This window comes from Rhinolophus hipposideros (assembly GCF_964194185.1).
Source record: "Rhinolophus hipposideros genome assembly, chromosome: 24".
Taxonomy (NCBI): domain Eukaryota; kingdom Metazoa; phylum Chordata; class Mammalia; order Chiroptera; family Rhinolophidae; genus Rhinolophus; species Rhinolophus hipposideros.
Window position 1 is genome coordinate 33,531,444 of NC_138070.1, and position 26,483 is coordinate 33,557,926.

Sequence of the window (26,483 nt, forward strand, 5' to 3'; positions counted from 1 at the left end):
TATTATGTTGAGATATGATCCATCGGTTCCCACTTTCTTAAGGGTTTTTATCACAAATGCCTGCTGGATTTTGTCAAATGCTTTTTCTGCATCTATTGATATGATCATGTGATTTTTATTTTTCATTTTGTTAATGTGGTGTATCACATTAATTGATTTGAGAATGTTGAACCACCCCTGCATACCAGGGATGAATCCCATTTGATCCTGGTGTATGATCTTTTTAATGTATTGCTGAATTCTGTTCGCTAATATTTTGTTGAGGATTTTTGCATCTATGTTCATTAGAGATATCGGCCTGTAGTTTTCTTTTTTTGTGGTGTCTTTGTCTGATTTTGGGATCAGGGTGATAGTGGCTTCATAAAAAGTGTTTGGGAGTCTTCCCTCCTTCTGGATTTTTTGGAAGAGCTTGAGGAGATTGGTGATAGTTCTTTTTTGAACGTTTTGTAAAATTCACCTGTAAAGCCTTCTGGTCCAGGGCTTTTGTTTGTTGGGAGATTGTTGATTAGTGATTTAATTTCCCTGATGGTAATCAGTCTATTCAGGTTCTCTGTTTCTTCTTAAGTTAGCCTTGCAATGTTGTACGCCTCTAGAAAATTGTCCACTTCTTCCAGATTGTCAAATTTCTTGGCATATAGTTGCTCATAGTAATTTCTTAAATTTTTTTTATTTCTGTGGAGTCTGTTGTCACTTCTCCTCTTTCATTTCTGATTTTATTAATTTGGGTCCTGTCTCTCTCTCTGTTTTAATGAGTCTGGCTGAAGGTTTGTCAATTTTGTTTATCTTCTCTAAGAACCAACTCTTGGATTCATTGATCTTTTATATTGTTTTTCTGGTTTCTATTTCATTTATTTCTGCTCTGATCTTTATTATCTCCTTCCTTGTGCTCCCTTTGGGCTTATTTTGCGGTTCTTTTTCCAGATCCCTTAAATGTGAAGATAAATTGTTGATTAGTGATGTTTCTTGTTTCTTTAGGTAGGCCTGCAGTGCTATGAATTTCCCTCTTATGACTGCTTTCGCGGCATCCCATAGATTTTGGGTCGTCGTGTTCTCATTCTCATTTGTCTCAAGATATCTTTTGGTTTCTTCCTTGATCTCCTACTTGGCCCATTCATTATTTAGTAATACGTTATTCAGACTCCATGAATTGGTGTGTCTTCCAGTTTTTTTCCTGTAGTTCATCTCTAATTTCATAGCACTGTGATCAGAGAAGAAAATTAGTATGATTTCAATTTTCTTAAATTTATCAAGACTTGTTTTGTGGCCTAACATATGGTCTATCTTGGAAAATGTTCCATGTGCACTTGAGAAAAACGTGTATTTTGCAGCATTGGGGTGAAATGCTCTGAAAATATCGATTAAATCCAAGTGGTCCAATATATCATTTAAGGCTGTTGTTTCCATATTGATTTTCTGTCTGGAAGACCTGTCCCTTGTTGTCAGAGGTGTGTTGAAGTCCCCTACTATGACAGTGTTGCTGTTGATCTCTGTCTTTATGTCCCTCAGTACCTGTTTTATATATTTAGGTGCTCCTATGTTGGGTACATAGATGTTTACTAGGGTTATGTCCTCTTGTTGGATCGTTCCCTTTATTATTATATAATGCCCACCTTTATCTTTTAATATGTTCTTCAGTTTAAAGTCTATTTTGTCAGATATAAGTATTGCAACTCCAGCTTTTTTCTCATTTCCATTTGCATGAAATATGTTACTCCAACCCTTCACTTTCAGCCTGTGTGTGTCTTTTGATCTGAGGTGAGTCTCTTGTATACAGCATATACAAGGGTCTTGCTTTCTTATCCACTCAGCCACCCTATGTCTCTTGATTGGAGCATTTAATCCGCTCACATTTAAAGTGATTATTGATAGGTACATAGTTATTGCCATTTTTAAATTTGTAGTAAATTGTTTTCATCTTTCTTCTATTTACAGAAGTCCTTTTAGTATTTCTTGCAATGCTGGCTTGGTGGTAATAAATTCCTTTAGCTTATCCTTTCCTGGGAAGCTCTTTATCTCTCCTTCAATTTTAAATGATAGCGTTGCTGGATAAAGCAATCTAGCTTGTAGGCCTTTGTTTTCCCTCACTTTGAGAATCTCCCGCCACTCCCTCCTGGCCTTCAATGTTTCTGTAGAAAAGTCATTTGATAATCTTATAAGAGTTCCCTTGTATGTAACCCTCTGTCTCTCTCTTGCTGCTTTTAGGATTCTCTCTTTGTCTTTATGCTTTGCCATTTTAACTATAATGTGTCTTGGTGTGGGCCTGTTTGGGTTTATCCTGGTTGGAACTCTCTGCACTTCCTGGGCTTGTATGTTGGTTTCCTTCATCAGGTTAGGGAAGTTTTCGGACATTATTACTTCAAATATGTTCTCAATCCTTTGCTTTCTCTCTTCACCTTCTGGTATTCCTATGATGCGCATGTTATTCTACTTGATGTTATCCCAGAGGTCTCTTAAACCATCTTCATTGTTTTTTTATTCTTTTTTCTTTCTGTTGTTCTGTTTGGGTGATCTCTGCTAACTTGCCTTCTAAGTCGCTGATTCGATCTTCTGCTTCATCTAACCTGCTGGTAATTCCTTCAAGTGAGTTCTTAATTTCGGTAATTGTGTTCTTTAGTTCTAACTGGTTGTTCGTTATAATTTCTACATCCTTTTTTACGTCTTCTCTAAGCTCCTTAAACAATCTTATCACCAGTGTCCTGAATTCTGTCTCTGATAGGTTGGTTACCTCTGCTTCATTTGGTTCCAGTTGTGGAAGTTTCTTCTGTTCTTTTATTTGGGACATGTTTCTTTGTTTCACCATTCTGGCTGACTCTCTGTGTTTGCTTTGATGTATTAGGTAGATACCCTAGAGTTCTTAGTTTTTGCTGGGTTATCTTATATAGTATGTGTCCTTTATATTTGACTTGCACTACTTCGTTCTTCTCCTCTGCGTATGCTCCAAAGGTGACTCTTGTGTTGTGTATATTGTCCTGTTAAATAAGATATTTAATTGCTTTTTGCTTGTGAGTAGGTGGGATTAACTCCCAGGCTGACTAGTTGTGAGACTTGGCTCTGCCCACCACAGGTTGTTCTGCTGCGTGAGGATTGACCACTTAAATGTGGTTTGGCCTCTATGGGCTCTTGTGCCTGCAGAGAATTCCCTCTGGGTGTGTGACTTGTAGGTCAAACCCGGTAATATTCTGGTTTGGTCTGGAGTTGGCCTCTGGATGTGTTGAATCTTGTGCCTCTTAAACTGGGCCCTGGTGTGGCGATTTCAGAACAAAGCAAATCACCAAGCACAACAACAACAACAACAACAAAGAAAAAAATCATATACATTCACATATAAAAACACCTGATAACCCCCACTCAACACAGGCAAAGATATCAAAGATATAAAGACAAAACAAAACAAAACAAAGCAAAACAAAAAGCAGCGCCAGTCTTGGCTTAAGTCCACCAAGTAATTTCCAGGTTGTCCTCTGTTGTACCAAAGAGTCCTCTGCCTCTTACGCAGGCAGAACTGGTCACCTGGTGCCCAGAGTGACTTTGGAACTATAGATTTAAATGCGTGGGGCTGGGGAGTCTGGATGATAGTTTTTACAAAGTCAGTGCAGTTTCTGCCCTTGCCTGCACATATACACACTGAGAATAGCAACACCAGCACTGTGCCCAGTACTCCTGAGTCTTAGGGCGCTTCTTCCATGGGTGTGTGGGAGGGGGCGGGTGGGAGATCTCTAAGCTGCTGAAAGCCAGGAGCTGCATCTGCCGCTTACTGCTGATCCCTGGGAGTGCCTCTGCAGTTGCACTTGCCCCGCCCTAGGCAGGCCAGAAAGGGTGGGGGCTGGGGATGGAGGGGTCTTCTCTCTCTCAGCCCAGCCGCTTCACACTCTTCCCGCAGACCAGAAAGTGTGGTGACTGGGGGTGGAGGAGTCTATTCTCTCCTAGCCCAGCCAAAATCACACTCTTCCCAGCCTCTTCCCTAGGTCAGAGTTGCCTGTCAGTCTTCCCAGAGCCTGAGCACTATGGCCCCTCAGTAATCTGACACTACTCCTCAGTTCAAGGGCAAGTTTAAGTCTCTGGAAGGATGGGAGTAGGATTGGAAGAGCAGGGGGAGGGTTCCAGGTATGGAGTCTGTGTTCTTTGTCCACCCTAGGGACCACCAAGTTGCCCCCCCCCCGGGCTGGCGATCAGCTGTGGGACGCAGGAAAAGAGCCCACCTCCTGGCTTTTGTGCTCTCTGTTCCACCCTGGGGTCCCATGCTTCTTGCCTGCTATGTTACCGCCACCGCCAACCGCAGCTGCTGCCACCAGCCGTGACTCCGCCTTGGGTCCATGCGTTTCCACTCCGCTCCCTTCCTTCTTCCCCTGCTCACCCAATTTGCGCACCTTCAAATAATCCTTCCATGAATCTCTTACCTATTCTGTGTGACGAGCAAAGAGTTCTGTGATGAGTTATATGCCCCGTTTGTAATAAGATCTAGAGGAGAACTCAGAAAGTGCGTCCCGCTGCCGCCATTCCTATGACGTCACTCCCGAACCCTTTTTTTGGAGCACATTCCTTCATTTTGATACTCAGAGGGAATGAGAGGAGTTGCCTGTCCAAAGGGGAGTAAAGATTATGTGAGAGGAAAACATGTGCATATTTATTCATGCTCCTCAACAAATCACAAGGTGAGCCAGGAGACACTGACCTTATCATAAAACTCATTCTCAGATCTGTACTGTCTCTTTTAGACATGAAGCAGGTGACAGGGAGTGCAGACACTGCCAGTAAGAGATGCTCCTGTTGCAGAGTAGCGGTCATTGAGGCTGAAAGCATGGCAGGGTCTTAACACAACTGCTCCTCTTTCAAACATTTGTGTCATACCTGTTCGGCATTGCCCTTCATCTTCTCGAAAACTCATTGCTATGTCCTTAGATCAAACACATTGGCATTGGTTAGACAGCCTGGTCAAAAAGCATCGCTATTGTGTACTAGACTTGTATATGCCCTTATTTATGAGAATTCATCACTATCTCCCACATATGAAATGATAGGTGTCAAATAGGCAAATTTGCCCTCCCTGTATCTTTGTCTCCCCTCCTCTAGTCTAGCCTTCTGTTGTTGAAGTTAAAGAATCAGAAGTTCCAAGCTTTTAAGCCATATGCTATCCCCTAACGTCAAATGAAGGTTACTATCTGCCTTATCTCATAGGGTGGTAATGTCATCAAATAAGTGAATGTTTATAAAAAGCTCTGTGTTATTGCAGGCTGTTATCACTGCCCTCTCTGTTAAGTGCATTTCTGTCATCTTAGACTGAGTTGCCTCACAAAACACTTATCTGCCTCTGTCCACCTGGAACAGACATCTTGCTTCTGTCTGGATTATTGGTTGCTGTCTTACTCCCTTCCTTTCTTAAAAAAAAATCTCTTTTCCTTTGCTGATGTGTCTTAATTTCCCTCTCCCTTGACTGTTATTTCAGCAGCTCTGCTATTTAGCTCCATAGAGACATAGCAGACAGTTGGTGAGAAAGGAACTGTGCTAAATGACATAGCATTGAAATCCAGGACTGGCTTCTTGGTGGTTAGAAAGCCCTCTTCAAAGCTCGTTGCCATTTTATTGCTTTGCAGGGAGTTCCCTTTGGCAAGAGGAAAGAAACTACCCTTTAATCCCACTACTTTCCTCACCATACACATACACACAAGTCTCCCCAAGAGGTCATCCAGTAGACCGTATTGCCAACATTGGCATGGCAGTAACCATTGTGGAAGTGACATGGTGGAAAGAGATATGGCAGCAATGGCAACTTGTGTATGCCTGTCCCGGCTCTGGAGCCCAAAGAGCCTGACTGCCTCTTGCTGTTAGAATATCTGCATAATATTTCTATATTTCTGCATATTCTTCTCAGCACCTTTGAACTTGGTGAAGTTGGAGTGAACGTAGGCTGCCTGGAGTGAATGATGATACCTGCCTAGCATTCAGGAGACTAGACATCTATACCAGGCTCAGCCTCTTACTTCCTGGGTTACTGTGAGCAGTTTCCTTCTCCTTCCATAGCCTCAGTCTCCTGATCTGTAATAGAGTTCACAGAACTGCCAGGAAATTACTGCTTTTGTCTATTCACCAAGAGGAATCGTGATGTGAAAGAAAGAAAAGGAGCCTTGAATCAGACAGTGTTCTAATCCAAGTTCTATCACTACTAACTGTGTGACCATGTGCCAATTGCAAAGTGAGAATGAAACTATGAAATCTGTAGATCTTCCATTTGTATACACATCTTTAAGCATTTTAAAGACAAAATGTTACAACTTATGCCATGCAAGTCTATGAGGAAGTTGGGACTTTAAGACCCCTTACTTTCTATCAGTTCTCAATTCTATTTCTTTCATAGACTCACAAATCCTCAAGCTAGGGTTTTAATCATTGGCAATCACTAAAGCATCACTTATTGAAAACCTGCTGACGTTATCAAAATGGTGGTGTGAAGTGAGCCTCTGTAAATCTCCCCTGGAATTTACAACTAATCAAACAACAATAACTCCACAAAGGACTCCCTGCACAGTAGACAGGCAAGACGAAGAGGCCCACTACTGAACTCACCTAAAGGTGAACGAATCGCATGAGCAGGGGAGAGGGAAGGGAGAAGTGCAGAGATGGAGACGCGTGAACGCAGGACGCAGACCTGGCTCAGTGCTCCAGCTCCATGCATCCTGGAACTAGCGCAGCTGCAGGAGAGGGAAGAAGTCGGACTGCTAGGGCTCCATTTATGGCCCTCAGGGCTGAGGGGACACCATATAGCACGGCTGAACACAACACGCACAGAGGAGACTTCGGAGAAAAGACTGAGGGAAGAGGGCTGAAAACGGTGGTTTAAGCCCTCACTGCCAAGCAGAGAATGGAAGCCTTAGGCACTGAGACTAGCCGCCCCTCCCCACCCTCCCAGAGCTTGCCCCGCCCCCACCTGCCTGGTGCTGGAAGGGGAACAATAGCAGTGTCAGATCAAAAGAACAAAATATTTCCTGTTCTGAGAACTGTGGACCACAGATACAGATTCGCAGCCCAACTAGTTCTGGCAAAGAGGAGGAAGCTATGGAAGCAGGACTGGCTGTGGTGGTGGTCACCGCCATTGCTCTGGGCCACTTCCCGCAACTCACCACACCCCCGCCCCACCTATCTGGGTGGATCCCTGCAGGAGTAAACAGAACTGCTGAAACACATGGGCTCTGAATCTGGTGCACAAAGAGCTTTGGAACTTCAAAAGCTCTCCACATACACACAGGGACACTACGCCCTGTGACCCAAGCGAACTATTAACAGAGGAGAAGCCCGTCTCCCAGGGAATCCCCTCATTGTGTGAGAAGCTGAAATAGTGCAGAGAAAACATAGCACTACCGTGTGAGAGAGAAAAAAAGGCTGCAGTCGGAGAGAAAATAAAACATTCTACCAACAAGTACTGGAAAACAAAAGAAAGACCTCTTCCTATCAGCCTGTTGCTGAAGCTACTCCTGTAGAAGTCTAGGAAGAGAAATAATAAATCAGTAATTGCCATGAATAACCAAGGCAACAAGACAGCTAAGAAAGAAAGTGAAAAGTCTCCAGAAAAGGAACTTAAAGTATGGAAATATTGACTTAAATGACAGAGAATCCAAGATTGCAGTTCTGAAAAAACTCAACAAGATGCAAGAAAACACAGAAAGGCAGTTTAATGAACTCAGAAACACAATCAAAGAACAACATGAGCATTTTGTGTTCTTTGATTGAAAGAACACAAGAGATTGAAATTTTAAAAAAGAACTAAATACAATTTCTGGAGATTAAGAACTCAATAGAAGAAATTCAGGATGAAATAGCAAGCTTAGGTAGTAGAGTTGATCAGATGGAGGAAAGAATCAGTGACATAGAAGATAGAAACATGGAAATTACACGGATGGAAGAAGAAAGAGACTTGAGACTTAAAAGAAATGAAAGAACTCTGAAAGAACATTCTGACTCCATCAGAAAGAGCAATATAAGAATAATAGGAATACCAGAAGGAGAAGAAAGAGAGAAAGGAACAGAGAATATACTCAGAGAAAATGTTAATGAGCTCTTCCCAAACTTGTGGACAGAAGTGGATCCTCGAATCCAAGAAGCAAATAGATCACCTAATTACCTCAATCCCAACAGGCCTTCTCCAAGGCACATTGTATTGAAGCTGTCAAAAATCAATGACAAAGAAAGAATCCTCAAGGCACCCAGGGAAAAGAAGATGGTACCCTACAAAGGAAAGCCCAAGCCAGGAAACTTTACAAGCCAGGAGGGAGTGGACCAAATATTCAAACTATTGAAAGAGAGAAATTATGAGCCAGGAATAATATACCCAGCAAAGATCTCCTTTAGATATGAAGGAGGAATAAAGACCTTTCCAGACATACAGAAGCTGAGGGAATTTTCTAATACACAACCTGCACTACAAGAAATACTAAAGGAGGCTATTTGACCATCATCAACAGGGACAATTTGTGGCAACCAAAACATAACAAGGGGGAGAGTAAAGGCCTGAAACGGAATATGGGAATGGCGAAAGTAAGCGTGCTGAAGAAAATGGAATACTCTAAATATCAAACTTTCTTTTACACAAACTTAAGGGTAACCACTCAAAAATAATCCAGAACTGAAATATATACTGTAATAAAAGAAGAAATAGAGGGAAACATCATAGAATACCATCACACAGAAATAATACACAACAACAAAAAGACAAAGAAACAAAGGAGACACAGCCTTACCAGAAAACTAAAGATAGAATGACAGGAAATACTCACGTGTCAATAATCACCCTAAATGTAAATGGCCTGAACTCACCAATAAAAAGGCACAGAGTAGCAGATTGGATAAAAACTAAACCCAACCATATACTGTCTCCAAGAGACACATCTCAGCTACAATGACAAGCATAGACTCAAAGTGAAAGGGTGGAAATTGATACTCCAAGCAAATGGTACCCAGAGAAAATCAGGTGTAGCCTTACTGATATCAGATGAAACAGACTTCAGGGTGAAAAGGGGAACAAGAGACAAAGATGGACATTTCGTAACGGTAAAAGGGACTTTACAACAAGAAGACATTAACAGTCATCAATATGTATGCCCCCAATCAGGGAGCACCAAAATATACCAAGCAACTACTAACAGAAGTAAAGGGAGAGATTGACCAAAACAAAATTATGCTGGGGGACTTAAATACATCATTGACAGCTATGGATAGATCATCCAAACAGAAAACAAATATCGAAATAGCAGCCCTAAATGACACATTAGATGAAATGGACTTCATTGAGAACAAAAAGGCAATAGAAAAAAATTAATGTGACAAAGAGCTGGTTCTTTGAAAAGATTAACAGATTAACAATGCTTGGCTACACTCACTCAGATAAAAAGAGAGAAGACACTAACAAAATCAGAAATGAAAAAGGGGAAGTTATCACGAACACCACAGAAATAGAAAAGATCATCCAAAAATACTATGAAGGACTATATGCCACCAAATCAATAACCTAGAAGAAATGGACAAGTTCTTAGAAACATATAGCCTTCCTAGGCTGAATCATGAAGAAATGGAAAATCTAAACAGACCAATCACCAGTAAGGAAATTAAATCAGTCATCCAAAACCTTCCCAAAATCAAAAGTTCGGGACCAGATGGTTTCACTAGTGAATTCTACCAAACCTTCAAAGAGGATCTAATACCAATCCTGCTGAAACTCTTCCAAAAAAGTTGAATAAGACACAGGATTCCCAAACTCATTTTATGAGGCCAACATTACCCTGATACCAAAACCTGATGACAACAACACAAAAAAAAGAGAACTACAGACCAATATCTCTGATGAATACAGATGCAAAAATCCTAAACAAAATTTTAGCAAATCGAATACAACAATGCATTCAAAAGATTATTCATCATGACCAAGTGGGGTTCATCCCCGGGGCACAAGGATGGTTCAACATCCGCAAATCCATCAATGTGATATATCACATAAACAAAATAAAGGGCAAATATCATATGATTATATCAATTGATGCAGAAAAAGCATTTCACAAGATACAACATCCATTTACGATTAAACACTTAATAAAATAGGTATAGAAGGAAAATACCTTAACATAATAAAGACCATATATGACAAACCCTCAGCTAATTTCATAATTAATGGTGAAAAACTGAAGCTCTTTCCTCTACATTCAGGAACATGACTGGGCTGTCCCCTATCACCTCTGCTTTTCAACATAGTGTTGGAAGTCCTCGCCAGGGCAATCAGGCAAGAGAAAGAAATAAAAGACATCCAAATTGGGAATGAAGAAGTTAAATTTTCACTCTTTGCTGATGACATGATGCTATATATAGAAAACCCTAAAGACTCCACCAAAGAGCTATTAGGAACAATCAACAAATACAGTAAAGTTGCCGGCTACAAAATCAACGTAGAAAAGTCCATTGCATTCCTATATATTAGCAATGAAATCTCAGAAAAAGAAATACAAAAAACAATTCCTTTTGCAATTGCAGCAAAAAGAATAAAATACCTAGGAATAAACTTAACCAAGAATGTAAAAGACCTATATGCTGAAAACTATGACATTTTTAAAAGAAATTGAAGAAGACACAAAGAAATGGAAAGACATTCCATGCTCATGGATTGGAAGAATCTACATAGTTAAAATGGCCATATTACCCAAAGCAATATGCAGATTTAATGCAATCCCCATCAAAATCCCAATGGAATTTTTTAAAGAAGCAGAACAAAAAAAATCATCAGATTTGTTAGGAACCACAAATACCCCGAATAGCCAAAGCAATCTTAAGAAAAAAGAACAATTCTGGAGGTATCGCACTCCCTGACTTTAGCTTGTACTACAAGGCTACAATAAGCAAAACAGCATGGTATTGGCAGAAAAATGGACACATAGACCAATGGAATAGAATTGAGAACCCAGAAATAAAACCACATAAATATGGACCGATAATTTTTGACAAAGAAGCAGAAAACATACAATGGAGAGAAGACAGCCTCTTCAATAAATGTTGCTGGGAGAATTGGATAGCCATGTGCAAAAGAATGAAACTGGACTGCTATCTGTCACCATGTACCAAAATTAATTCAGAATGGAACAAAGACTTAAGCATAAGACCTGACACAATAAACTGCATAGAAGAAAACATAGGTACTAAACTTATGGACCTTGGGTTCAAAGAGCATTTCACGAATTTGACTCCAAAGGCAAGGGAAGTAAAACTAAAATAAATGAATGGGACTATATCAAACTTAAAAGCTTCTGCACAGCAAAAGAAACCATCAACAAAATAAAGAGGCAACCAACTGAATGGGAGAAGATTTTTGCAAACAGGGCCTCCGATAAGGGGCTAATATCCAAAATATACAAGGAACTCATGAAACTCAACAACAAAAAAACAAACAACCCAATTGAAAAATGGGCAGAGGACCTGAAGAGGCATTTCTCCAAAGAGGACATACAAATGGTAAATAGACATATGAAAAAATGCTCAACATCACTAATCATCAGAGAAATGCAAATAAAAACCACAATGAGATATCACCTCACCCCAGTCCGAATGGCTATCATCGACAAGACAAATAGTAACAAGTGTTGGAGAGACTGTGGAGAAAAAGGAATCTGCATACACTGGTGGGAATGCAGACTAGTGCATCTGTTATGGAAGGCAGTGTGGAGGTTCCTCAAAAAATTACTAATAGAATTACCATATGACCCAGCAATCCCTCTCCTGGTTATCTACCCCAAAAATCTGAAAACATTTATACATAAAGACACATGTGCTCCAATGTTCATTGCAGCTTTGTTTACGGTGGCCACGACATGGAAACAACCAAAATGTCCTTTGATAGATGAATGGATAAAGAAGTTGTGGTATATATACACAATGGAATACTATTCGGCAGTAAGAAAAGATGATATAGGAACATTTGTGACAACATGGATGGATCTTGAGAGTATAATTCTAAGCAAAATAAGTCATACAGAAAAAGCAGAGAGCCATATGATCTCACTGATATGTGGTATATAAACCAAAAACAACAAAAGAACAAGACCAACAAATGAGAAACAAAAACTCATAGACACAGACAATAGTTTAGTGGTTACCAGAGGGTAAGTGGTGTGGGGGGTGGAAGATGAGGGTAAGGGGTATCAAATATATGGTGATGGAAGGAGAACTGACTCTGGGTGGTGAACACACAATGGGATTTATAGATGATGTAATACAGAATTGTACACCTGAAATCTATGTAATTTTACTAACAATTGTCACCCCAATAAATTTGAAAAGAAAAAGAAATTGGCTGTTGTTGTAAAGCAAAAAAAAACAAAACAAAACAAAAAAACCTTCTATGGATCACTCTACATTTTCTCTTGAGATGGGCTATATATATTTTTCAAACACTAAAATATAAGATAGCACATGCCAAATGACAAATAGATGGAATTGCACAAGCAAAATACCACCTGGAAGAGGAAGTGATTACCCAGGACGCCATGGTAATAGGCTTTGCCTATCCCATCCCTCACATGACTCAGGTCTCCACTTGACCTTAACCAATTTCCATTTCAGTCAGAAGAAGCCTAGCAAAATGGATTACGGGGAGGATTTTAAAAACTAGTTTTTAGTTTTCAAAGATTTAGCATGTAGTCCTCAGGCCTTCCATGAAAGCACATTTCTTGCTAGCTCCATGGTTTGGGGAGCAACGTTAACGGGATTCCCTATGATGCCTTGTGGGAGAAGGGGCACCGCTCACAACTGTGCTTGTCTTTTTCAGATGGGAACTCCAGCAAACAGACAAGAGATGGCAGGTTTTTGATCTAAACAATCATCTGGCCAGAACCCAAAACCTAGCATCTCCCTTGGTTTGTAGTAAATGAAAACTATTAAGAATCTTTCTCCTCATTTCAGAGATGAGGAAACTATAGCACAAAATAGAGCATGACATTTATTCAGGTTTCAAATAAATTAGAGTAGAACTTGTAAAGAGTACTGCTTGGTCAGAACCATGAAAGCCAAGAATTCTGGGCAGACTCAAAGATGAAACCTCAAGTTCCCCTCTCCCTAACCACCCCCTGAAACTCTTCCCACAGAGAGTGGCCTAAGCAGAGTATGAGGCAGGCACTATGAGCCAGGGAGACATCTTGCAAGGGAAGAAGAGGAAAAGACCTCTCCCTGTGGAGCCAGTTACTGTTTTGCTGTTTGGTTGCTGTTTTGGAATAAATCATTTGGTATAATAATAGAAATGAAGACTATGAAGTGAAACATCATGATAGGAAGAGCTCCCACAGGCATCTCAACTAATCGTGATGTTTTGGGCCCAATGTCGTCTTTCTCATAAGAAATCTTGACCCAACAAAGGAGAATGACCCTGTCTTTTCTCCTCCAGTACACTCTACCCACGAGGACGAGGGAGGTTCTCTCCTCACCATCTTTAAAACCCTTAATCTGACTTTCTCAGAGGAGGTTTCAGTGTGTATGAACCTTATTTGTATTTGTTTGGTTTTCATGAGTGTTTTTGAGTGAAAGGATAATTTTAGAGCTGGAAGGGACTTTAGAGGTCATCTTGTCCAATTCTCTTGTTTTTCATGAGGTAAGTTTCAGTCACTTGCCAAGGTCCTACAGCTAGTTGACAGCCAACCAAAGTCTATACCTGTCTTCTGACTTTCTTTGTTGGAGTGCTCTTTCCACCATAATATCCTTACCCTGGTGAGAAAATTGCTCACTAGGACCCCAGCCATCTACTGAGTGGAGAGATTTCCAATGGCTTCAAGGCAACTGGATACTTGCCCATTGCTCTTTCCCTTTGCACTTTCCCAGGTGGAAACAGGTGCAGCCTTCCCTCATGCCCTTCCCCTCAGCCTTATTAACCCTTATTCATTCTCCAGTTCTCTACCCAAGCATCACCTCCTCTGACAGCTTCCTGCTTCCCAGTTTAACTTGACTGTCCCTCCATTTTGTTTTTAAAACTCCTTTTGCATAGGTCCATTATGGCCCAACGTAGGTCCATTATGTGGTGTAGAGCCATTGATTTTCCTGACTGCTTCTTTATTCAACTGAATACTCCTCTGAGGGCAGACCCCCGTGTTAGTGGACAGTGCCTACCAGCATCTGACATAGTGCCTGGAACATAGCAGGTAGGCAATGGAAATTTGTTGAGCGTATACAGAAGTGTTTCCATTGTCAGCAGGTGTCTGATGTGCTGAGAAATGTCTGCCCCACCTCTGGGCACTAGTGAGCTTTCCTGTGCTCCCCTCCAGCTTGAGAAAAAAGAGTTGCCTAATGGAGACAGAGCAGCTATGAGAGCACTGCAAGGAGAAAACTATGGAGTGGAGGAAGCACCGTGAAGGTGGAGACGGGAAAGGAGTACTCTCAGGACCAACTGCGGGAGTAGTGTTAGTGACACATCGAAGGAAATGACGACAGTTACCCAGAAAGTCACGAACCACCCAGAAGGCAGGAGAAATCAAGGAGGCTGAGAAGATGAGGGTCTGGAGCCCAGTAACAAAACCAGGAGGGTCAAAGAGGAGAAGACTTTTGTGATTCTATTCAGAGCTTTGATTTTTTTTTTTTTAAGTCTGGGATATTTAATCAAGTGTAATGCTCAAAGTGTCACACGCTGCATGTGTTTCCCCTAGGATGCTGTCAGGCCAGGGCAGACCTCAGAAGGTGTATGACCCTTTGTGCCAGGTACAGGATGCCTGAAAATGGTTTGAAGTCACAATGTTTGACAGAGCTGCTGTGCAACTACCAGAGCTGTGCAGCCATGCCATCAGCAAAGCTCCCACCTTAGAGAAGGCTCTGTCAGAAACCATAAGATCCAGGGTTAGATGACCTGAGTTTTATTCTTGCTCTTCGACCAACGAGCAAGATCTTTGGTAAACCATTTCATCTCACGAGGTGTCAGCTCCCTAATCTGGAATCCCAGATGCATATTCTAAATCTGTGCTTCCATGGTTATCTGTCCCTAAGCTCCCCAATCCAGAATGTGATCCTGTGCTCCATCCAATCCTCTGTCCTGTTCCCCACATCCAGGAGATTAACGTTACATTTTAAATGCCTTATATTGACAAGACTCAGCAAAGATCTGGTTGCGGCAGAAATTCAAAGTAGGTGATTTGAGGAGCACCAAGGTCCAAAACCGCAAATAGAGGAGGTACAGCAGACAGCTTTCCAGCAAAGAGCACAGGTTCTAAATGGTCACTTGCCCACTGACAGAGGGAGGGAGGAAACAGAGAACCAGGCCAGCAGCTTGGGCCCAGTTTACGTCTTCTTCCCCCTTCCTTTCTGCTCCTGTGTGTGTGTTGGGGGTAGGGGGAGCACTGTGATCAAATCTCCTACTAAAACTCTCCCCTGTCCTTTTTACAAAGTGGCAGAGGCAGCTGATTAACCTCTCCTGTAAGAAGCTATCTTCTCCATAGAAGAGGCCATAGAAGAGGGCTCTGTAACATTCTCTTTTTTCACTTTGCTCTTCTTACACTAGCGGCTTGATCTATATGCTGATTGTTGTTGTCCATGCATTAAATGGCAAGAGGCTACAGCCCATGAATGGTAAGCGGAGAGGAAGCTTCACAGGAGAGAGCTGTTTATTGCTCTCCAGCTGGTAGAGGCTGAAGCATCTGTGAGGAGCAGGACTTTGGGAGAATGACTGGACTCCTGGGAGCAGAGAAAGATGCTGCATGCTATCAGGCCTCACCCACCAGAGAGGGGAAGACCTCCAGCTAGGTGTAAGAATTGGGATTTTATGTCTAATGGCCTCTAGGGATAAAGATCATGGTTACTTGGCTACCCAATCTGATATTTAAATCATCCTGGTTATCAGAGCTCTTGTGGCTAAGAATCTGCATCCAGAATTCAGACTGACCCGAACACCAGACTTCCCAAGGGACACTCCTGAAAAAATGACCTTTGCTCTTCCCAATTTCACAATAAACACTGGGGAATCGGAGGGAAACTCTACCTAAATTGTTTGCATATACTGAATAGGCTGGGTCATGGCAAAAGTTCCTAGAACAGTCAGGCATCAGGGGTAGTATCAGGGCAGGAAGAACAAACCAGAGCACAGGAATGGAGAGAGGGCATCTCAGTGTGAGCCCTGGTAGAATCCTAACTCTTTTGGGTGGGTTACCCCTCAGCTGTGAATCCTCACAAAAGCACTGGGGCACCTGGGGAGCCATGCTCTGATTGGGAGCACACTGTGGTCTCTGACTTATGTCTCCTTGATGTTAAAGAAATAACGTCCTTATCTCTGTCCATTTGTATCTCATGTCAATCTTGCGTCTTTGCATTCTGGCAGCCATGCAAAATCAAGTTTTCTTATCCTTTAGGATAAAGAAAAGTTGAAAAGAATTAGACATTCTTGTAAGACATATGCTTGGTGTTTCCCCAGCGTTAAATGGAGCGTGTGACGAACCCGTCCAAGATCTAGCCCTCAGTCCCATCACAGTCTTCTTGACCTCCATGAGTGAAAACATGAAAAGAGCTGAACTAAAGTAACTTGATTCTTCTATACTCAGCTCTTCTGAATGCTCCTAGTTTCCTGACTTGGGAGTGTCTAAGACTGTGAATCCAAAACAGAGCAGCACTTGCCTAGATCTCCTCAAAAGCCAACTGGGCATTTTCAAGACATGTGCACTTTTGGTCCCTTCCCCAAAGGTGGTTGCAATAGCAAAACAGCTGCTTTTATTAAACATGTACTGTATATTTTTGGTGATCTGCATCTTCGTGTCACCCATCTTACTGTTACACTGAGATAACAATGCGTTATCTAAACCTTGTTTCACCAGTTTTTCTTGCTTCTCTTTGGAATAGAGAAGAGAGAAACTGAAGAAAAGTTCACGCTTCTCACAACACGCTTGCTGTTGCCTCTGCCTGGAATAGGGATTCCACTCCTCCCATCCCAGGTCTCATGCCAGCTCTAACGAACGCTTCACACATACCCTCTCATTCAGTCCCCACAATATTCCATGAGTACAACTTTCATTCTCTTCTTGTATTTAAGGAAACTGAGACGAAGAGAGGCTGAGTTACTTGCCCAGAAACTGGGTCTCTTTAACTGTAAAGCCTTGGCTTCAGATCTCACGGGAGAGAAGTTTCCCAAACCCCCCCTTCTGATACAGGCACATCACTGCTTTGCTTGTCCAGGGCCCTAACAGCGTTCATCTTGGACATAGCTCCTGCCCCTAGTTCTCAGAGAAGAACCCCGACCCCTGCAACCTTCTCACATTGCCATTGGAAAATCAGTGTTAAAAGAACAAAGCTTTAATTCAGAGTCTCAGAAGCTTCTCAGCTTCAGCAATGCTGCTTTTTAAAGTGCCTCTGAATCACTCCCCTTTTCAACCAGCGCACCCTCAGGCTGCAAGTGGGGACCATGGAGGAGGGACTGGGGGGGACCGCAGCCAGCAGTGAGCCAGCCTCAGCCGAGTCAGTGATGACTCCCAGGGTTTTCCCCTCCACAGATTAATCACCTCCAATTATGGCTTCTGACTGGGCCTCGAGTCATTCACAGCGTCACCTCCTTTGTCTGACCCTCGCCTCCCTGCCATCAGGCTGCCTATTTGTCCCAGATGCTGGCTGCGTGCTACACTTCCCAGCGCCCCAAAAAGGTACACCAGCAGCCAAATGACTCAAGAATAAGGACCCACCCTCTTCCCCCTCACCTTCTGCTGTCAGCATCATGAGCCTTCTGGGGGCAAAAAGAAAAGGGGACATGAAATTGCTCCCCCCAGCAGCCTAGAAATGACTATGAACCCTCAATTAGCTGATTTGGTAATACCTTGCTGTGTTTCTCCGCAGCAGTGACTAAGAAAGCTTTTATTCATTTCCACTAATTACCCCTCCTTACAGAGAAGGACACCACCCAACTTGGTGTGGCGTAGAGGGTGTTTCATGGCTCCACACCACCCTCTCCCCCTCACTCCCTTCTCTGGCCTCACACAGCACCTGCCTCCCTTCCTCGCTGCCAACAAAGCCTGAGGCAGCTGGGCCCCACTCCGGTCTACACCCTCTGTGGAATTCCTAAGCATCCTCGCTTTGGCTGCACACCCAGGCACATGGGAACCCAAAGGCACAGTGCCATCCACCAGCCTCAGGGGGTGTCACATTGGGCATACTGCCCTGAGCTGCCAGCCAAACGGGCATGAACGAGAACTCAGCACAGGTACTAAGCACATTTCTATAGCATGGCTCAGTTTACCAGAACTTTCCCAGATTTTGTTTCATTTGTTCTTTATATAACCAATAGTGCTCATTCCACACACTAGCCCATGAGAAAATGTGGTGCATTATTACCCCTGTTCTTTAGAGGTGGGGACACTGAGGCTCCGAAAGCCTACACAGCTCATCGGCACTAACTCAGTGAGTGGCAGCACTAAGTCTAAGGCTCTTGTTTCTCCCTTGTGTCATGATCGGGCCTTTGCGTTAGGGTTACAAACAGCCCCTAAAGACCTCAGAATGGCACATAAGCTTTAGAATTAGGCAAACCTGTGGCTGAATCCTACTCTCCACTTAACTATTTAATCTGATGATAGATACTGTTCTAAGCACTTTTCAAATACATTGTTAACTCTTTTCACGCCCATAACTGTCTTGTGGGGTAGGAATTATGAGTGTCCTCAACTCGCAGCTGTGAGAACAGCTATATGGCCTGGGCCACATAGCTAATGAGGGGTGTGGCTGGGGTCAGACTCAGGCATTCTGGTCCAGGGCCATGCTCTGAGCCCCTCCAACCAAGCTGCCCCTCACTTCTCCAGCTTCTAACTGCATAAACCTGGGCAACCACTTAACATTTTTTGGTGTTTTAGTATTCTCATCTTTTAAATGACAGTGGTTAAGAGACCCTTCCCCCTAATGTGTGAGGCTTAAACTGGATGATGTGCAGAGTGTCTATAAAACAAAGTAAACACTAGTGATTTGCAGTTAACCCTGGGGCAAACCTAGAAGCGTGTGGGGACAGAGGCAGGAGTGCAGTTTCCAGGCTCTCGGCCTCACGTGGAAAGGTGCTCACTCGGCTAGTAAATGGCCATCAACTGTGAGTGGATGGCCATCAGCTGTGGCTAGTTGGCTATCAGCTGTAACCAGTGAGCCATTGGCCACTAATATAACTGCCGTGGCTACGCTAGCAGAAGAGTTGGGGGCTAGCAAGAAGATGGTGGCTGAGCCAGCAAGCGGCGCAGTGAGGGTTGTGAACAGTGTGGCACCTGCTTCCTGTGTCTCCAGCCCAGCTGCCAGCGAGAATATAGTGCTATGACTCCCCCATCTATGGCTCCATGGGTGTTCCTTTTTGGCCTCACCGTGTCTTGCGTTCTTATGTGGGGAGCGGGAGCTGAGACCCGGCATGCCACCCTACATGACAAAGCCAGAGGAGGGTGAGAAGAACAGGATATTTAGAATAGCATTAGCAGGAATACTCTCAGTTAATACTCTCAATTACTACTCCAGGGTCCACAGCAGGGCAAATGGCACATCTTGAGGGACTCTGTGGGTTGGGACCAGAGTGGTATACCGTATGCTCCTACCATACAATGTAATCAGTCCTTCTAAGCACGTCTGCAGCCTGCCAGATCAGCCAATCCCTAAAATAATTCTGATTCTGAAAAGCAAAAGGCTCTGTAAGTAAGGTTCTTACCTACTAGGGACCTTAGTCACCTTTGAGAATTTGATAAAAACTATGAACCCTTTCTCCAGAAAAATTCATGTCCACCCAGATACACAGACTTGTTCTTGGAGGTCCAGGGTGACCATCAAATCACCAAGGGGTTCATTTGACGCCAAGTTTATGAGCTCCTTTGGTGCATAATCGGCAAGCATCCTTATCATTATCATGGCTAAACTGGCCAAGGCTTTTCCTTTCCAACTTCATACTCACTCACTCACACACACACACACACACACACACACACACACACACTCCCCCCCCCACCCCAAAGCTTCCTTGGATACTGCTTCCAACCAGTGCAGCAGCTGCAGTGATGGTTGCGATGGCAATGGCAATGGAGATCGCTGTTGCTAAGGGAGCCAGGAGGCCAGGGTGGGGGAAGGTGAGTGGGCAACAGCCCAGCAGGGCAGCCCCCCACCCCCTTGCATGTCTGAGTGCCTCAAGCCCTGGAAACGGTGTTCCCAGCTGGCTGCCATGGCAACAGCAGGCTTGGGAAACTATTCAAGGTCTGGACAGATTTCCCCAGCTTGCATTGGCTCTTTCTTCTCCCTAAGTGGCTAATTGAGGTGTGAAAGGGTCCCTGTGAGTGGACAAGGGGCACAAAGGGCAAAGGGCTGGTCACATTCATGTCTTGCAGGCTCCCTGGAGGCCTAGAGGCCAGTGAAGAGTCTGAGCCAGCCCCCAAGCAGAGGACCCACCTCAAAACACAAAAATGCTCATCCCTCTCCCAGGGACCTCTGCCCTTCCTCCTGCTGAGGAGCTCTGGCTCCTTGGGTAAGGTGAGACCTGCTATGTGCCAGGTGAGCTATCTACCAGGTGGGATGTGGTCACTTCAATGGAGTCATTCAGAAGATGCGTGACTACGGAGGGTCAGGCGATGGGGACAGGTTGAGAGATTGGGAATTGATGGTCACTGGGTCTAATTTAAATGAGGATAAGAGACAGGTGAGGGTAGAGGTTAATGAAGCAGGTTTAAGCCTCTCCAGTGTCAAGACCATCAATTCACTAGTCTGATTGTAAGTGCTGTTTAACATTCTCATTATCTAAAAACCCCATCCTTGTTACCAATAATTGGGTGGTGATTAAATAGTGTGCCTATCTCAACTTAATCTTTGAAGCAACTTTCCAAGTGAGGTATTGTCCTCTTTTTGCAAGTGAGATGACTGAGCCTTAGAAAAGTCAAACCACTTGCCCAAGTCATGCAGCCAGAAAGTGGTAAAGCTGAGATTTGAATTTATATCAGTCTGCCTACATATCCCATCCCTTAGTGGTGTGCTAGCAGGTAGCAGAGGGACCCAAGGCCACGTTGGTGTGACCTGCTCACCTCTCAAGACAAGAGCAAGCACCTCAGTGTGGGCCTTTGAGATTCAGGGCCCCAATGGCCAAAGGGCCCCCTGCCACTGCGTCCTGCATGTGGTTTTAGAGCAGCACTTCGATTTCTTTTGAACCCCGGGATCTACTGTGGTGATCACTTTACATTGCTGCTTTTGAAACATGTGTACAAAAGTAGAGGGATCTCATCTGTGACCCAGGGCTCTAGCTGCCTGGTGGTGACTCCCAGGAAGCTCCCATAAGAAGAGGACACTCGATGAGAATCACTGGATCGTCCACTGCCAAATCAATCGGGGAATGCATCCCAAGGAGGTTGCCTGTTTTTCTGTGCTCTGAGAAGCTTGGAGAGCAAAGGGAGGATACTGGGCCTGGGTGAGATCATGGAAGGGAAAGGAACTGCCATTTAGGAGCACCTATGATGGTCTAGGAATTCTAGTACATTAATTTGTTTAACCTTCACAGTAGTTCCTAAGGTTGATATTATTATCACCTCATATTATGGAGTGAGAAACTGAACTCACAGAGGTTAGATAATTTGGTCCAGGGCAAACAGGACTTCAGCCCAAATTTAACTGGCCCCTAAATCTCCCTGGTTTCTGTTCTCTTCTCTGAACTCCTTATGGGCTGTGGAAGCCAGGGATCCCCAATTCAGCCTCTTAGCTGTCAGTCCAAGCAGTCTTCTTCTTTCTCGGGGCTCCCTTGTCCACACAACAGATGGGCACCTTTCGTCCTCCAGCTATTTTGTTTTCTTTTTTTCCCATTCTTCTTAACCTCCTGGCTCCATCCAAGCAGGAGAACAGGAGTCACAGCCAAAAAGCCAGAAGCCAAAGCAAGGCTCTCGCTCATACCTTCCTCCAAATCCAGGCAGAGGAGACTGGAGTCCTCACCAAGCCTGAATGCAAACGAGGGGTCATCAGGAAGCCTGGAGATGGAGTCTCCATCCTTAAGCTGCTGCTGGTGCTGATGCAGGTCGTGCCCTCTCCAAACTTTTCTCCCGGATCTCTGCTTCCTGGAGAAGCCCTTCCATCTATGTGCAACAGGGGCAAGAAAGGGAGTACCCTCAATATTCCACCCATTCTCTGAGATGGACTCTCTCAGCCTTTGTCTGGCCTCTCCCTCCACGCCAGGAACACACCTCCAGTTCAGCCTTGTTTGGGTGTTGTGTCCCCTTTTGGAATGATTCCTTAAGAGGTAGTTTGTAGCCCTGGGAAGAGCTTGAGATTGGGAGTCAGACTATCTTTTTGCTGCCCCCAATTCTACCACTAACAAGGTGAGTGACCTTGAGCAAGTCACTCAGTCTTTCGGGGCCTCAGTTTTCTCTTCTATAATCATTGGACCAACTGGTTCATTCTAATGTACTACATTGCTCCTCCGAGATCTGTAGTTCCTTGAACCTCTTCTGAGTCTCCCTCCCAGATGCAGTAATGCCTTCCACCTGCCCTCCAACAGTCAGAGGTTCCTATACTATCCAGACCCTGCCAAAATATAAAGAGACAAAACAAGTTGTGTTGGTGTTATGATTTCTTTTCAGGCAGGAAGCTGAATTTAAATTGTGCTCCAATCAGTACAAAAGCTGGAATGCTCGGCTCTTCTATACAATGGATTCTATAAAAACAGCTCACCTCTTTATTTCCTTCGCTCTTTGTTCCTGTTCTTTTCCAATCATTCAGTCAAGTAGTATGTATGAAGTGGATGTGTCTGCAAGACACAGTGCAGAAATGTAACCCAAAACAACAAGGTCCTTGTCCAGGAGGAATTTAACAATTCTGCAAGGATATAACACAGACAGGAGCATCAAAGTCAGCCTGCTGCCCTCATGCAGTGGGCAAGGACAAAGGATTTCTCAATGCCTTTTAATGTTTCCTTCACCATTTCAGTTGTTAATTTTATAGTGATATGTTTTTGGTGCCTGTCTTTGAGCCACCACCCTGCCATCTTTCTTCTTATCTATGGAGGAAATCAAGCTGCTCTAAGACATCCATCCCCTCTCCTACCGGGGCTTCACCTTCATACCTGGGTGTGTTGACCTCATTCCCACATCTCTGCAACCCAAAGACAAGGGTTTGAGGGCTGTGACACGAGGGCTGCGTCTGTCCAAACAAATGATGAGACTGCAGATGGAGGTTTTGGAGATCTGCCTTCCTCGCTCCTGAGGTCCCTGGGTGCTTTCTCAGAATTCCCTCACTAAGCCTCTTAGAGAACAAGTGCTGCCTGCTGCCTACCTCTCCTCTGTTAGTCCCGATGTCTCAACAAACCACGTGTGCTCCATAAATAATAGCTTCTCTAGAGCTCTTGATAATTTACAAAAAGCTTGCACTTGTATTTTCTCATTTAATCTTCTCAACAATGCTGTGAGATAGGATTATTATTGCTCCTTCTTTACAGATGAGAACCTGAGCTTCAGAAAGACTGAGTGAGTGACTCAAGACCTCACAGCTAGACTCAGCTGAGCTGAGCTGGGCCTCTACTAAGCTCTCTCTCAGCACTAGATGCTCCCTCATGGCCTTCTACATGAAATCAGAGGGGAAAATGCTTCTCTGCCTGGGTTTGCCACTCTCCTAAGACCTCACAGCACCCTGAACCACCAGCAACAAGTGGCCTGGGAGACTCCAATCTCAAACTTAGCTCCATCCCCTATACTTCATGAGGACCCAGAGCTCAACAGATGGGGTTCACCACAGGAGGGAGATGGGTGAGACTAGATGAAAGTGATAAGGTAGGGAGATAGAAATAAGCAGGAGAAGGAGAAGTTCAGCCCGTTAGAAAGCCGCTTGCAGCTGCCCAGCAGGATTCTAGGTTTTCACATACCCCAAGAGGATGTGTTTATATATCCCCCAAAACCAAAGGGATGTGTTTACCAAGCCCCTGAATCAAAGGGATATGTTTACACAGGCCCCTAAGTCAAAGAAATGCATTGCTAAATGCCAGAGGACTAGGCACCTCGGGAAGAAAGAGATAAGAGAAGGAAGAGGGGGAGGCAATTCTACCCATAGAAATAAAAGCCTTCATGCAAAGTAACGCGAGACTGCTTCCCGGTCTTGGGTCAGCCTGCTCCATGTCTCAGAGTGTACTTTCTTTTACTGATAAACGTCTTGCTGTTTTATTCTGCACAAAATTCTGTCTCTTGATTGAATTCATTCCTTCAAAAAGACGAAGAGCTGAGGTTCACTGTCATTTCCTGGTAACAAAAGAGAGTCAAGGGGCATGCTGATGCCCATTCCCCACCTGAGGACCAGACTGATGGAAGCTCTTTGGTGTGAGAGAGTGTTTAAAACACAAAGTGGGTTTTGAAGATGTGTTAGTTTTGTTTTTCTCTGGACAGAAATAAAAAAGAAAAATTAAGAAAAAATTAAGACATTGGCCCAGGAGTCCTGTGTAAAAACAAGGAAGTACCAGGGTGTAGAAGAAAAGCCAAGCCAAGCCAGGGAGATGGAAGGTAGGAGCCTCAGAGCTGAACCATGCCCTTTTGCTAAAAGATGGAGGCGTGTGTGGGCAAGAGAGAGGGTGTCGGGCTTTTCCTAGAAAAGAGGAGGTACACCTATGCCACAGCTGCTGAAGGGTCCCATAATGGGGCCTCGAGGTAAGTCTCTATGGCTGGGTAACAAGCCTGCTGCAGGTGTACATTGGGTGGGGCTAAGTTGACCTCCCCATGGTGTTCACAAAGGAAAGAGGTGCCCAGGGCGCGCCATGCGAGTTTAGACCAGAGTTGTCATGGGCTGTGGAGGAAGCATGGGACAGACGAGCTCCAGTCCACTCCTACAAGGACCCTGCTCCTGAGTACTTCCCCACCACCTTGAGACTACACCTGCTACTTTGTCAATGACACACAGATGCCAGGGAGTCGAACCTATGAGGAGGAGGTTAGGGAGCAAGGAAAGGTAAATGAATGGGAAAGATGGAAGAGAAATGAGGCAGAGGAAGGGCCGGGCCCCAAGGATGCAGGGGAATGACAAGCAGGTGACCTGAAGGTGGAACGGAAAAAGGAAGCAACAAAGGAATCATGAGGCCCGATGATAAATAGGCAGAAAAAGGAGACAGAAAAACAACATGAGCTTGGGCAGTGACTTGTTAACATGTGAGGACAAGAGGACAAGGTGTCCCCATACCCATCTCCTGCCAACGATGTCATTGTAAACCCAACAGCCACGGGGAGATAATAGGCAACACTCCTAGCCACCCTCTCCCTCTGTCCTGTTCTCCCTCTAGCATCTCAGTTCCTCACCCCCTTGTCCTATAACCGCGATATACCGCATCTTTCAGGTTCTTTGTTCATTTACCTGCCACAGCAAAAGGCTGAAATTCCTAAAGTCAAGATTCAGGTTCAAACTGTTCCTTGAGTGCTGGGTGGCACTGGAGAAGTAATTTCCAGTCTCAACACCATAGTTTCTTCATTGATGAACCTCCCATGAGAGTAAGGGGATGATAGAGTGGATGGAAAAAGATTGTAAAGGCACCAAAGGATCAGACATTACAGATCCTAAGTTATTCCAGGACCGAACTCCTTAGATCCTTAGAGGACAGACACTTGTGCCCTCTGCCATGTCACCTGACTGAGGCACTGGAGCTTGTGGCTGTTTCTACACACTTTACAGCGACCTCTGTTCGGAATCAGAAGAGTGGGCTTTGCAAAGAGTGAGCCACATTTGGGTGGCAGGGTTGGCAGGTTCACCAACACTTTCTAGGCAATTAATCCAGACTGGGGTCAGAGACAGGGGCCTGGAGCTAGAGTCTAAGAGGTGTTATTCCTTAAGCAGATCTAGCGAGGCTTGTAGCATGTGGAATAATCTAGGTGGATTTTCATGGAGCCACTGAATATGTATGAGGGAGAGAGAGAGAATGCGAATATGGGGGAAAATGGCAGAGAAGCAAGGAGAAGGATGATGGATGGAGACAAAGGCAGAAGGAAGACCTCAGGGGCTGTGGTGTGAATGTGGTTGGACAGAGATGGGCAGAAAGGAGAGGAAGAAACAAGGAGCAGGAAGAAGGCTCTGGGAGAGAAATAAAGAGGTCAAGAGAGTTGAGCCAGGAGCTAGTGGAGCAGCAGATGGAGCAACAGAGACAGAGAGCAGAGCTGGGAGGAGCGGGCACGCAGCGAGGCCTGGCAGCCCAGCCCTGTGGGTTTCCGTAGGAAGCAGATGCTCACAGGGCGCACGCGGAGCCTTGTTGACTCCAGGCCCAGCACAGCCTCCGCAGCAGGCAGCCTGAGCCTGAAGCGGCAAGCCAGGTCCAGAGAAACAGGTGACGGACAGCCTGGCCCTGTGGGACTCCAGCTCTTCTCTGTTCTCCTCCCGCAACTCCAGCGTATGTGAGTCCTGGGGAAGCCACACGTTGCCATATCTCACCCGGAAGGAAGCGAGCTGCGTGGAGGGGTGAGCTATGACATGGGTGTGCATGTGTGTGCGCTGGCATGCCAGCCGGTGGGAAGGGCAGAGGAGGCAGGGCAATGACTCAGGGTGCGAAGGGGACTGCTGGTGAAGAG